This window comes from Poeciliopsis prolifica, unplaced genomic scaffold, assembly GCF_027474105.1.
Source record: "Poeciliopsis prolifica strain line A6 unplaced genomic scaffold, Auburn_PproV2 SCAFFOLD020, whole genome shotgun sequence".
In the NCBI taxonomy this organism is placed as follows: domain Eukaryota; kingdom Metazoa; phylum Chordata; class Actinopteri; order Cyprinodontiformes; family Poeciliidae; genus Poeciliopsis; species Poeciliopsis prolifica.
Genome location: NW_026562395.1, coordinates 5,476,527 through 5,490,216, shown reverse-complemented (window position 1 = coordinate 5,490,216; position 13,690 = coordinate 5,476,527).

The window sequence follows — 13,690 nt, the reverse complement described above, 5'->3', positions numbered from 1 at the left end:
CTGTCTGACGCCTTCTTTACTTTTCTTCCTTTCATCCTTCCCTTGCATCGCTTCATCTTTGATTTCTCCACCTTTGTTCGAACTTTTCTTTCTTACTCTTACTTTGTTTTGTTTTTTGTCTTTCCTTGTTTGCTTTTAGTTCCCGTTTCCCTCTCTCCTTTCTTCTTTGTGTGTTCTCTCCCATCTCCCCTTTGCTCTCCCTCCATGAGACTGAATCATGGGGAGTGTATAGAAGCAGCGACCGGTTGATGTCCATCATCACATATGTGATGATGGACATCATGCCCAGGTGATGTCCATCATCACCTGTGCATGGTGACCAATTCTAACTTCTTTGTTTCCACGGCTTCAGGAGGTGGAAGACTTCAGGTTTCCTAGATTGCCAGGCCCCACGCTGCCCCTGCCTGTCAGCTTCCTCATCAGCAAAGTGGCCGTCATTCAGAGTCACGCGTTGCTCCGGTTTAGCGCCGCAGCGTTCAGCCTGAGGCCGTTTGGCCTCTGCTCGCGCCAAACGACTCTCGTTCAATCGCAGAGCCGCTTTGATGACAGTTTAACGCAAAAAGTGGCAGCGGCAAGAAAGTGACGAAAAACTCCCGTAATCTGGCATAAGGCTTCCTCTATGATGCAATCCAATCAAAGGCCGTTTTAACATTTGTCATTTTGACACTTTTTTTTCCCCCTCTCTTCAGGTTAGAATCCCAAATTCAAAGTCATTTACAGGAAGAACGGGCTCCTTCACCCAGGGCTTACTCATTATTCGAACTTCTGCTGTCAGGCTGTTTTTAACACTTTATTTTCTTCTTTTTTTTTTCTTACTATAACTGGGTGTCCTGAAGCCTTTCTGCTTTCCCTATTCCAGCTACCGACGATGTGCTTTGTTCTGGTGAAGCCGCAGGGAGACGCAGGTTAACTTGTTGCGCGTGGGACTGTGCAGGTGTCGATTTATTTCCCAAAATAAGCAACGCTCAGGTTTTTTTGTTTTCTTACTGGCAGTACAGAGATTGATGAAAATATTCCAATCCCAGAAGTAAATGTAAGAGAAAAAAACAAAAACAAAAAAAACTTCTTCCTTTCTCCTGCCAGGTTTGTGTTTCCAGCTGCAGCATCGTCTCTGCACCTGTTATCCCCACCCTGCAGCAGCCAAGTGTTGCGTCTGGATTTCCTCAATACTGCTTCCGACAATACTGACTTTTGATTTGAGATCTTTTCTATTGGGTAATAATAATTCACATTTTTCTCTGCTATGTTAAGATGTTGGCCTGGTTTCAAACCTCTGTTCTTGAGTTGCGCCGCCGGCGCTTCGACGTCCACGCCTGGCCGAGAGGATGTGGATTCCTTTCACTGGAACCGTCAAATTAAAAGCGCATTTGTCCAAAGATAATTAACTTAAACGTTTAGACAGTTTATGTTTTACATCGGAAAAGTTGAAGCGCCTCCATCCTGTTGGATATGAAATGTTTTCTTATGGACAGTGGTTGGGACCAGTGGAGGAAAAAAAAATAAATAAATAAAAGTCATTGAGACTTTCTCAGAGTTTTGAAGTAAATTGTTTTGTTTTCTCTCAGTGGACCTAATTCTCATGTACTTTTGAATCACTTACAGATATCAGTAATACTGATGATATTGTTTTAATTTCATTTCTTTCTGTTTCTATGTGTCTGTCTCCGTTAAGCTCTAAATGTAAACTGTGGACGTTAACGACTGAAAGACAGACACAAAAACCAAAAGAGAAACCAAGAGGTTTGGGGAAGAACTTCTGCTTTTAAATGTTAACATTTTACGCCTGCGTCATCGCCCCCTGCTGGTGCGGCAGAGGTACCACCGGTTTTTCAAGTGGGATCCCAGAAACCAAGTAAACACATTTTATTGCACGGAAAAACGCAATAAACCAAGAATAAATCTCTTCAGGCATTTTCCGTGGACAGCTCATGCGCTTCTTGCATGGGGAATGTGTAGAACAAAAGAGGAAAATCAGGAGATTTCTGCTCAAAATTGCAAACAAAAAAATTAACCGAGCTTCTTTCTTCCTCTCATCTGAAGGCTTGGCACTTCCCAAGCCCTCAGCTGCCATGGCGATGCCGGCTGCGGTGTGATTATCCCTGTGTTTTTTTTTTTCCTTCTTCCCAGCTGCTTCTCATTACTTCGTATCAATACAGCCCGGTCTTCTCTCTGGCAGAAATTAGATTCATACATGCGCCCAAAGTCAGGTGCGCCGCTTCAAAGTGTCATCCACATGTGGAGTTTGTGACGGCGGCGGTGTGTCTGTGGTCCCTTTTGTGAAGTCGCTTATTTGGAGGCGGCGGGCGAGGGGGGTGAGGAGGGTGAGACGCTCCCGCGCGTTTCTGTCACGCTGCTTGAGATTTTTAAAAAAGGAATTGAGGAGCGCGTGCGGTTTCACACATTGCACTTCCATCCAGCAGTAAATGTGTGTGGTATGGATTTTTATTATTATTATTATTATCATTATTATTTTAAATGACGGCACGTTCATTTCAAAGTCCCAGTGGATTCACGCTGCTCAACTGTTCAGCCAGAAGAAGAAAAAAAGACATTTTAGGATTAATGCCAGAGATTTTCTAGAGTTCACTTGAAACGTCTGGTGTCATTTTTTTTTTCTACTTGTTGAAACTCAGATATTTCAACATGATTTTTTTTCTACAATATTTCTGAGATTAATCTGGAAAATTACTGACTGAAATGTACTTCTCCTTTTTTTTTTCCTGTCCACAATCATCACCCTACCGAGCCATCGAACAAACTCGACGAAGCAGACAGACGGACGCTTAAACCGGAAGGACAAAACGTAAACAAAAGTCAGAACGTTTGCCAGATTCTAACCCGCATCTGAATGAGCATCGTCCCTCAAGGTTTTCCCGTCCATGTCGGCGAGTCCGCGCGAACGAATCAGTTTCCGATGCCTAGCTGACCGGAGCAGCTCCTGCTGCCGCCGCCCATCTGCTGCGAGGTCAAAGGTGAAAGGTGGTGTGCGTCCGGGGATGGTGAACACATACCTTGGTAGATAATTAGGCTGCTGTTGGCGTTCTGTCATCTCCAACCGGTCGGCCCGTTGTCCTCTGAACTTTGACATTGGCCAGATTATCATGGACATTTTCTCTTCTCTGGAAAAATGAGAGATGGAAGAAAATCCAACTCTGACATAATTCCATCATTAGGACGTTTTCCAATATATACACATATTTGCAGACAGTTACTTCATGTGATTTTTAACATTAGTGTCAAAGGCGACTGTCACTTTGCTGGTACTTTCATGACAATGAATTCATTAACTGGTTAATTGTAGTTAACTAACTTAAATAACTATTAATTAGTTAACTAATAATAATTAAGTCTTAGTTCATTAATATTTTGGAACTAATTAACTATTAATAATAAACAGTTATTTAATAAAATTATTTTTAAAAAAAGTAATAATGAATAATAAAAATCAACATTATCTGTGAAACTGTAAGAAATACACACAGTGTTGGGCAGGTCAACGTTAGCCGCTGGTATGTTTTTGTAAATTACCAGGTAAGCGCCAGCTGTGATACCATGAAGTAATAATAATTCAGAACCGGCCAAAGTCAACAGAGAAATCCTACAACCACTCAAATCTGACGACACAGAGGAAGAAGTTGGGCCGATGTCTTCTTCAGAGGTTTATGTGTTGTTGCTGTTAGTTGTTTTTGGGGTTTTTTGTGAGGCGCCCCCAAATTTGAGGAGGGGAACGGGTTTTTTTCAGACAAAGTAGCAGTGGATTTTAGCAGCTGGTGGGTTTCTCTTGCTAGCACTAGACTCATGAGTCTGTTTTGGTTGTATTTACCCAGAATGCCCAGCGCTACTGTCCGCTTCTTCCTTTTGGAGTGGGTGAATGAAGTTCACTTCCACAGACCGGAGTTCGCTGTTTGGTCCTCATAAAAGCTTGTTGGTGCGTTCACACCTCTCCAAACGAAGCGGATTTTCCAAACAAACGCACTGAACAGCTTTGGTGTGAATGAACCCTAAACATGCCATATTTATTAGCTGTATTACGGTAGTTAAAAAAAAAACATACAAAGCTAATTTAGAATAACAAACTACAGTTGTTGAGCAATGTTGGGTCTGCTTTCCACAGCAAAAACAAAGCTCCCCACACCGACCCAATCACCAAGCCTCTCTCTCCCTCACTAGAGAGGCCGAGTGATTACGATTGCTCGAGAAGCGTCGTATAATATCACAATTGCCTCGCCTGATTAATTGCCCTCCAGATGCATTCTGCATACAAGCCTGCACTCAAACTCAAGGGCAGCCACCTGGCGTCTGCGGCGCACTGCTCGTCACTGTGTGATCCTGCCAGCCGAGCCGCTTTTCTATCAGGACAGCTAATTACAGGCGCCGAGCGATGCAGAGACGGATGTCCTGCCTCCAGGGGGACGCCGCGTGCCCACGCATTCGTGGGAGGCGTCGTTTGCCACCGTCCGTTTCTTAATGGGGGGTGAGGGGTTTGGACGGCGTGGCCACCAGCCGCCGCTGGTCTGTGACCTCTGCTGTTTTGTTTGTGCTGCAAGGATTGATCTAGTTTGGAGGAAACAATGTCCCTGGGCTCTTCCAAGAAGAGGTTACCTGAAATAACACCATGATTCATGATTGTTTTTGTTTTTCCCCCCCTTTTTGTCCTTTTAATTTCAAAAACTATCTTTTCAGGGAGAATATTAGCTGGCAGCTATGACAGACCAATAAGTTTCTGCAATGTTTGTGTTAATAGAAAGAGCCTCAAACAAACAAGATGCATATCTGCTTAATCGGTCATAATTAATAACGGCCTCATGTTTTCCCCCCATTTTTTATTCATTATCCGAAATTGATAATTCACAACAGGAAGTGAAAACAAGCTGATATCCTCCTCAGTTTCTCCCAATAAGTTTGACTGGATTTCAGTGGGAATTCATGTGAGAGACAAACAAGCACAAACACAAATGCAGGACAAAAGCATTTCTGTTTGATAAAAAAATCCCGCAGAAGCAAATCACAGCCCGAAAACGTTTCACAGTTTGTCGCCACCGCAAGAGTCAACGGTGTCAAAACTGCTCCGTTGTTGGACCCGAGAACCTTCATTGGTTTTGTCCAGAACCAGTTTGAGGAATTTCAACTGGGTCACTGAGGTGTTGATCATATGACTCATGTGATGCAAAAAGATCTTTTACACTGTTTGGCAAATTACATCTAAACCACCTCATCGTAGTTCGAGAACTTTCTAATGAAAAACATGACTGACCCCCAGGCGTGCTTTTTTTTAGAAATTTCGGTTTGGGGAATTGACGGTCTGACGGGACAACCTGACCGTGACATCTATGACGCTCCTCTGAAGCATCGCACGTACTGCTTAAGCAAATTTATTTTTGTAATTTCAATCAAATATTTTCAGAAATCAAGATTTGTACTCGGTGCTTTCTAACAATGCAGCCACTGTACGAAGTTCGTCCTTCTTTATTTTGACTCTTCTACTCTACTTGTTACCTCATGATCACGTTTCAGCCATATTTCATTTGTTTTATGTGTTGAATAAATGCTGATGTTGCTTTGCAGATGCTCGGTAGTTTAATCCGCCCTTACATGTAAAAATTCCGTTTTCTGTTTCTCTAATGAGAGTCTAAAAGAAAAAGAAAAAACCTTCTGTTTGAATCTTGAAGACTGACCAGTGTAACAGTGAAACACCGTCCAAAGTCACCAACGATACACGCAGTGACTTCCGAGGCGAATGAAACCATTTTGGCAGCTTTTGGTTTGTTTGATTTTTTTCTGTCTGACATTAAAAAGCTAAAAACGCATCTCCGTATTTACCGTTTTACCGCTGCTTCTCATTCAGTGATTGATCTCGAATGAGGAAAACGGCAGTAGCTATGGCTACCCCACGTAGCTCTCATGCTACATTGATTTCACATCCCGGGTCTGCCTATGAGGATCCGTCGCTATCTTTCAATCTGTCAGTAAGCGAAAGCAGCTTACCTGCTGATAAATGGTCGTCGTAAAACTGGATACTTTGGAGGGGGGGAAACGGAATGACAGTGTACATAAAACGCAGCAAAATTAAAAATATCTGTTGTATTTCATTTTTTTATGTGCACTTAGTGCAGCGATGATGTTTTCTATTTGATGGCATAGAACCAAGCCGTATGGTTCAACTACAGTTGCGGCCACATAAACAAAAACTGATTAACCGACTGCTGAGAGCTTTGATAAGCCAGATGTACGTGGGTTTTTATGGAGGACGTCGCCATCGCTTTCAGCTCCCGTAGCCTTGCTGCCTCATCCGTTTGACTCTCTGGATTCCTGCATGACGAGTTCAGCTCCACTGACAACAACACTCCGGGTAAATAAATCAGAAGTGGGTCAAGCTTGGGATCCCATTCAGGAGCACATCTGGACACAAATCCCACATATGCATTGGGTATAAAGTCAAACTTTACAACTGCTCTATGGTCCGTTTGGTAGAACAGACAGATTTCCATCTCATCCTACTAAGCTTCCTCAAAAACTATTCATACCAGTTAAACTATTCAATTTTTTGCCATTGAAAATCAAAGGGACAGTGCTCCGTACAGTCCACCTTTTTGAGCTGTTCATCATGTTATGTTTTTTTTTCCTCTCTCTTGTTTGAGATATCCCTGCATCTCCCGTGGCAACCGTTCAGCTGTGCAAAACGCCTGACTGGACCAAGCTCCGCCTTCAATGACGAAGCTCCACCTCCGAGGAGTCTAATTAGAATATTATTGAAATATTTATTCCAGTGACTCAATTTACAGATGAAACACATTATATAGAATGCTTACATGTTTTCAAGCCTTTATTTCTGTCAATTATGATGGTTTTCTGCTTACACCTTTGAAAGCACGACATTAGAGACAAGAATATTACATCTGACCACCAAACTAAGAAAAACAAATGTTTTAATACAGAAATAAGAGCTTTGTAACTTATTGAGTATGACTTAAAATACAGAACACAATTTTTGAGGGGGTTTTAAGACTAATAAAATCCCATATAGTTTTCTTTTGCTTTTCATTAATATGCCACTTTGTGTTTTTTAACTTGTATGCAATTCCACTGATGTACATTGAGGGGTTTTTTTGTAACGTGAAAAAAAAAAAAAGAAACGTGCAAAGGTGGAAGAGGTGAGGCGTTACAAACCCGCCTGCTGTGCATAGGTAATTGCCAGAATGCTGTTGCGCACTGAACATCGATTGCAACCAGTAACTAGTTTACGTAATAACAACAACGGCGCTGAGTGCTGCGGCGCCGGGGGATCGGCCTCACGCTCGGCTGTTTCAGCTCTTCATTTGAACATAATTCCGGCAAGCGTTCGCCATCACACCTTCCGCAACCATCAATAAACGTCTGTCTGGAGCCTGCTGGATGACTCAATAACTCAATCAGCTGATAAAAACTGTCTGAGTTCACCGCAGACGCCAGAAATGAAGGTTTCCAAGCAAAGGGGAAACAAAAACAAACAAACACGATTCAGACATCTACAGGTGTCTGAATTTTCATTACCCTGCACCCTTTTCACCCCGTTGGTTCTCGTGCAATGAGGCGCAGAGACGTGTCCGCGTGAACACGAAGGCCTTCGTTTAATTGTGTTTCTTTTTTAACCTGTGGCCTCCAAACGCAAACGGGGGGAAATGGATTTTCCGAGCTAGACCATTTCCTTCAGAGGGTGATTGAGAAGAGCCGAGTAACACTTTGGAGAGTCGGTGATTAGGATATCCAGAGGATTAACACTCGATTGCTTTCCTCCCGTAAAAATTTGGTCTCGACGAGTGCAAGCGCTCGCTCTCCACGGCGCTCCAAAAACGAGCCGCGACACCCGACGCGCTCGGATGACGCAAATGACGCCATGCGCGTGCATTAGCAAGCCGCAAAAACACTGATCTGAAAGCACAGCACTTTAACTCTCCGTCTGCCTGAACCTTCATTTGTCTTGTCACATTGCACGCACTCAGTGGATGTTTTGGGGGAATTTTAGTCGGACAGACAAAAACACGACCATGCAGCGCAAAATTGCGGCGTGGCAGGAAAAATACAGTTGTCACAAGTAAAGATGTGACAAGAGAGGCGTTTTATTTCCTTTGCGCTTATGAAAGAAAACCGACACTTTGAGTGCAGATGTTACAAAGGTGTGAAACCAAACCCCCAAATTAGAAAATGTGAGATCTTTCTATTTGCATTGGCATAAACTCTGTGAAGAAATTTGAGTAATTAGCTGCAAAATACTGTAAGCAAAAGCCTTATCACATCCGAATCAACCAATACTCACCTGGATTTTTATGGTATGGATATTTAGATGGATCCGTCCAGCCCTAATTAAGACACGTCAGTCTAAACATAGAATCCCTGCAGTAAAACAAGGTGGTGGCAGCATCATGCTGTTTTCATATTTGAGAGAAATAGAAACTAAACTAACAACTTTAAAACATTGCTATCTTAACCATGTTGATGGGTGGCACAGAATAAATTTGTCTTCCGTCCAGAGATGGAAACCCATCGGAAGAATGTCTGTTGACCTGCAGTGTGCAGCAACAAGTTGGGGAGGGATAGAGCAGCATTACTGCATACAGCCAGGGAAAAGCTTGGTCTCTTTTTTTTCTTTTGCGTGTCCTGAAGGGAAATTGAAGCAGTCGAAACTCTGTGACGTGAAACCGGTAAAGCTTCCTGTAGTTGCTTTACTTCTTCACATTTTTCTCCTTCGACTAAATCGAGTTGTGATTCTTGGACTCTTGGAACAAACTCTGATTGGATTTACCAGAAACAAGCTAGCTAGAGGTGACTGGGTTCAGAGCCAGCCATTTAGTGACGCAGTTAATGCTCGTAACTGAAAGAGCTTCAACATTAACATTAGATGAGGTTCATACTGAAAATGTTCACTGATTTTTCCGGAGATATTTTGAACTTAGTGATATTTTTCTCTACGACCGGCTGTTTGAGTAACATAATGATCGTTGTCCGTCTCTCGACTACCGTCTTGGGAAGAAAAATAAAATTGTTTAAAGGTTTGGAAGCTGCTGGAGAAACTATCACCTCATTATTCCTGCAGGCTGCCTGGGTTTAATGATCCACTTTCATCCGAAGACCATTCTTTTCATCATTGAAAGGTAAAAACCTACTTCAAATCAGAAACTTTACCATGAAAGCGACGTTGGGTTTAAACTTTACTATCCTAATTGGACAATTTTCTGTCCGGTGTCGACTTAAATGGTCAAGTAGGGGTCTAATAGATGGCCAATGAAAATCTTGAAAAAAGCCTACAGAAGACCAATAAAAGTGTGCGACTTGACTGCGAGCCTCAACCCAGAGGTGGCTGAAGCGCCGATCGGCTCTTCCCTGCCGCTGTTGGAGTCGGCTGTAACTTTCCGCAGAGTCCCTTCCATCAGCGGCGTGACACCTGATGGCGGCGCTCGCTGCTCCTGCCATTCAGCGTGAGGCTCGCCTTGAGCCAGAGCACAGGAACAGCACAATGAACATGGAGGTGTTTGTTAAGAGAGTGGCACTCTGAAGAGAGCAGAATAAAAAAAAGGATAAAAAAGAAGAAAGCCATTGATTTATTCTGAGTCTGACATTCATTAGTAAGAAAGAGAGAAAAGATGTTTACTTTTTTAAAGCGTTTATGTCTTTCGACTGGGAAAATGTGTTGTTACAGGAGATTAATCCCATACTGAAAAATTTAGAATATATATATATATATATATATATATATATATATATATATATATATATATATATATATATATATATATGTGTGTGTGTATATATATATACATACATATATATATGCACTGTAGGTATTATTAATCCAGTTCAGTGTGCAAAGAGAAAAGTAACGCAGAAAAACTGTTGAAGGATAACACTAAAAGACACACAAAACATCACCCACATGAAGAACAGATTAGCAGATCAGACTCGATCTTCATTTTTGCATATATTAACACGTGATCGTCTGAACGCAGCAGCGATCGATTCAGTCATTTAGACGCCTGCTCTGCTGATGATATGTCAGTCGGTGTGACGGTCACTTTTTTTGTTCTTTTTTTTTTACTGAACCAAAACAGCAAATTCGGCAGCACTTCTACATGTTGATGTTGTCATAGTCAAGCTAGCATAACTGACCTACTTCTCTCTCACACTACTTTTTTTAATTAAAACTTTCCCGTCCTTGTTATATAGATGTCGTAGTGTTGACAGCTGCAAAGCACTGTGTCACTTTCATTCTACATGTAAATTTAAGATTTAGCATGTGATGTTCATGACTTGACAGCTAAAACCAATGGTAGTCATTGTCAGCTAGTCTTGCACACATGGTGTCAGAATCTAGTGTGTCTATTGATGCAACTAGAAAGAGGTCTGATAAAAGGTCAGACACAGATGAATAAAAAGTTCTGCATATTAATGAGTTTAAAAAGCCATTTATTTTTCTTCAGAAGTTGAAGTTTTTATCTTTTAACGATTGGATAACTGAATAAAGTCTTGAAAATCCCATGCTCAGTTTTTTTGTTTTTTTTTTACATACTTATCCAGAACTGGAAAGCAAAATGTTTAAATTTCAGATATTGGAAGACTTGCCTCCATCCGGTACGGTGATAAATGAAGACATGACAAAGATATTTGATGAAGAAACATCCCTTAGTGGCAGCAGAAATTCAGTTCAAAGGTTCTTTCTCATCCGATCTACTAAAACCCAAAACGTGGACCACTTCAAGGCCGACCCTGCGTCACCACGCGGCGAATTCCACCGAGAGGCGTTTACAGATCTCAAGACGACTCGCCGCCGTAAATCTGAATCTATCCCAGCGTCTCGTAAAGACTCGCGTCACATCCGTTTTTTAAGGGACTTCCACCGCCTTGCGTTTCTCAGCTGTCTCCCGTTGCCTCCCGAGGCCCTGTCGCATCTGCTCCTGTGTTTTACAGAGCTGTGAACAGCTCTCCTCCGGCCTCAGAGAGCAGAGTGTGCGAGGCAACGCGGACCTGTAACTATCTGCACGCAACAGGCCACCAAGAAGGATGATTCACGTCGACAGCAGAGCACCCTCCATCCCCGAGGTGTGAAAGGGACGTCACCGAGAGGGAACGCACCGAAACACGGACAAAATCGTCACAAGCTGACGATTTTGTCAAAAGCTGACAAACTGGCTCACGATGCATCATTTTTCGAGCAAGCGCGGTTTGAAATGCATACGAAATACAACAAACAGCACCATTCTCTCATGCAATGACTTTATAGCAGTTGTTCCACCATGTTTGTAGTTCTGACCTTCTGCCATCACTGTACTTCTTAAGAGCAGCACAGAGGGAGAGATATTGGTCATATTTAACATATCCCAAGTAAGAAGTGAACACATGATGAAATAGATCCTGTCCTAGAATTTGATCTAATTGAACATTACAGGTAACAAATGTGATGATTGTCTGAGGTGATACATTTTACGAACATGGTTTAAAAATATTTTAAAAAATAAAAATTTTGAAAAAATTCTAAAAAAGGGGTCAAAATGTAATAAAGGTGAATGTGCGTCAACAACGATTTGGACGTTGTTGTTTTTTAACCAATTGCAGTTTTTGAGTGCACATATTGAACACTGAAAATAATTCATAATATTTTTTTTTTTTTAAACCTACAGATATATTGCAGCGCTCGGTTCTGCTTATGTAATGGAGGCGATGCGGTGCAGGTCGCATTTCGCCTCCCGCCCCGTTTCATTTCCTCGACGCTTCATTCTGTTGTTACGTCAGCGCCGACACCACCAGGGGCCAGAGGGCCACATCTGCCAGAAGATGGCAGCATCGGACACAAGCGGAACAAAATAAATAAATAACCTGGTGGGGAGATGGGTATATTTATTTATATGTGTGTTTTGCTGGTGACAAGAAGCAGGGGGGGAACATAGATAGAAGATAGAAGCGAAAAGCAAGCAGGTTGGAAGAGAGCGGATTCAGCAGCGGGTGGAGGAGATGGGGGAACACCGCGACGCTGATCCAGGGGCGTTGATGGTAGGATGTACGGCCAACCATCCAGCAGTGAGTGAGTGCAGGCAGGCAGGCAGCCATCCATCTATCCATCCATCCATCCATCCATCCATCCATCCATCCTCACAGTGTCCTAACCACCAGACGCTGGCGCAGGCCGGTGCCATGGCTGTTTGGGGTACAGTAACACCGGAAGTGGTGATTTCTCAAGGGGGTCTAGAGGTCAGAGTCAAAGGTACAAAAGGGTCAGGTATGAGTTACTGTGAAGAGGATGTGGCCCGACGACATTACATGATGGACACCCAACTTTTTTAAAGGAAAAAACTTATCCAAACCAAATTGGCCCAGATGGGGGAAAAAAAATAATAATAGCGCCTCATACATGACAACTGGCTCGTCAGTTATGATAGAGTTGCTAGAAAGCTCTGCAATCAGTGGCGCCTTTTATGTGGAATTTTGATCTTCTCTCATCATCTACTGGAGGAGATGACGAACATTTTCATTGGATGCAAATACAGATTTTCACCAGGCCAATCAAAAACCTGCTTCTTCGCGTCATTGAGCCACAACTCTTGATCTCTGACCTCCTGCCTGAACTAAACGTCGCTGCTCTTTCAACGACAGAAGACAAGCAGAGCTCAAATGGGGCGCATGCGCAGTTTCATTTCCTACCCAAAAATCGGGAGACTTGACAAGAAGTTGTATGCCCTATGACGTCACTGGTATGACGTCACGGAATGACGGCGCAACAAAGGCTTTGACAGGTTTTGAGTCTCTGTCTCCTTCAGTGACTCCTCAGAGACAAACAGACAGGAGTTGGAGGAGTTCTCACACTAGAGTCGCGTCGTTGCAAACTTTCACAGAGAAAATGAAACTTAAACGGATCTTTTTCAACCATCCCGATGTTCCGGACCCGATGGAGAAGGAGCTGGAGGGGAACCGGCTGAAGCTGTTCGCAGCGAACCTGCAGCTCGGGCTGCTGGTCCGCTGCGGGGCTTTGCGAACTGCAGAGCAGCTCGGCGAGGAGGAGACTGCCTTCATCCACCAGGTGATAGACGGGGCCACAGAAGGCCTCACGATCCCGAAGAGATTTTCAACATCTTCGAGGAAGCGCAGCAGCATGTGCGCCAAGGTGCTGGAAGAGCTGCAGAAAACGCGCAGCAGCTCGCAGCTGAAGGACATTTTGAGATCCAAGGACGAGCGCGTCAGCGCCCAGATGAGCGAGCTGCTGCAAGCGCAGATGAAGAAGGCCTTCCAGAGTTTTGAGAACAAAAAGCTGCGCACCGCACAGGTTGGCGGATATGCCACCTCGTTTCTTGTTGTGCTTTGCACAGGATTGATCATCATGCTGTAAGCATGATGATCATGCTTAAGCATGCTTACAGATCATTATGCTGACAGCAATGACATGCTGTAAGCATGTTGATCAAGCTGCCATTGCAGCTCAGCTCTCGAACCATATCTTAGTGGTTCAACTGGCGCTAAAACTGGTGCGAGACGCTGTGGACAGGCTGGACAGGCTGGACAGGCGGCCCAGCGCAGAGGACCAGCCGCGCCTCTGAAGAGGGGCGTGGCCCGCCGAGGAGCGGAGCGGTGCTGGAGGGTCGCAGGTCAGCCGCGGGTCGGGACAGAGCGCGACGCAGACGGATTATGTCATCCAGAAACGGCGTCGTAAGCGGAGCCCGATTCTGATTGG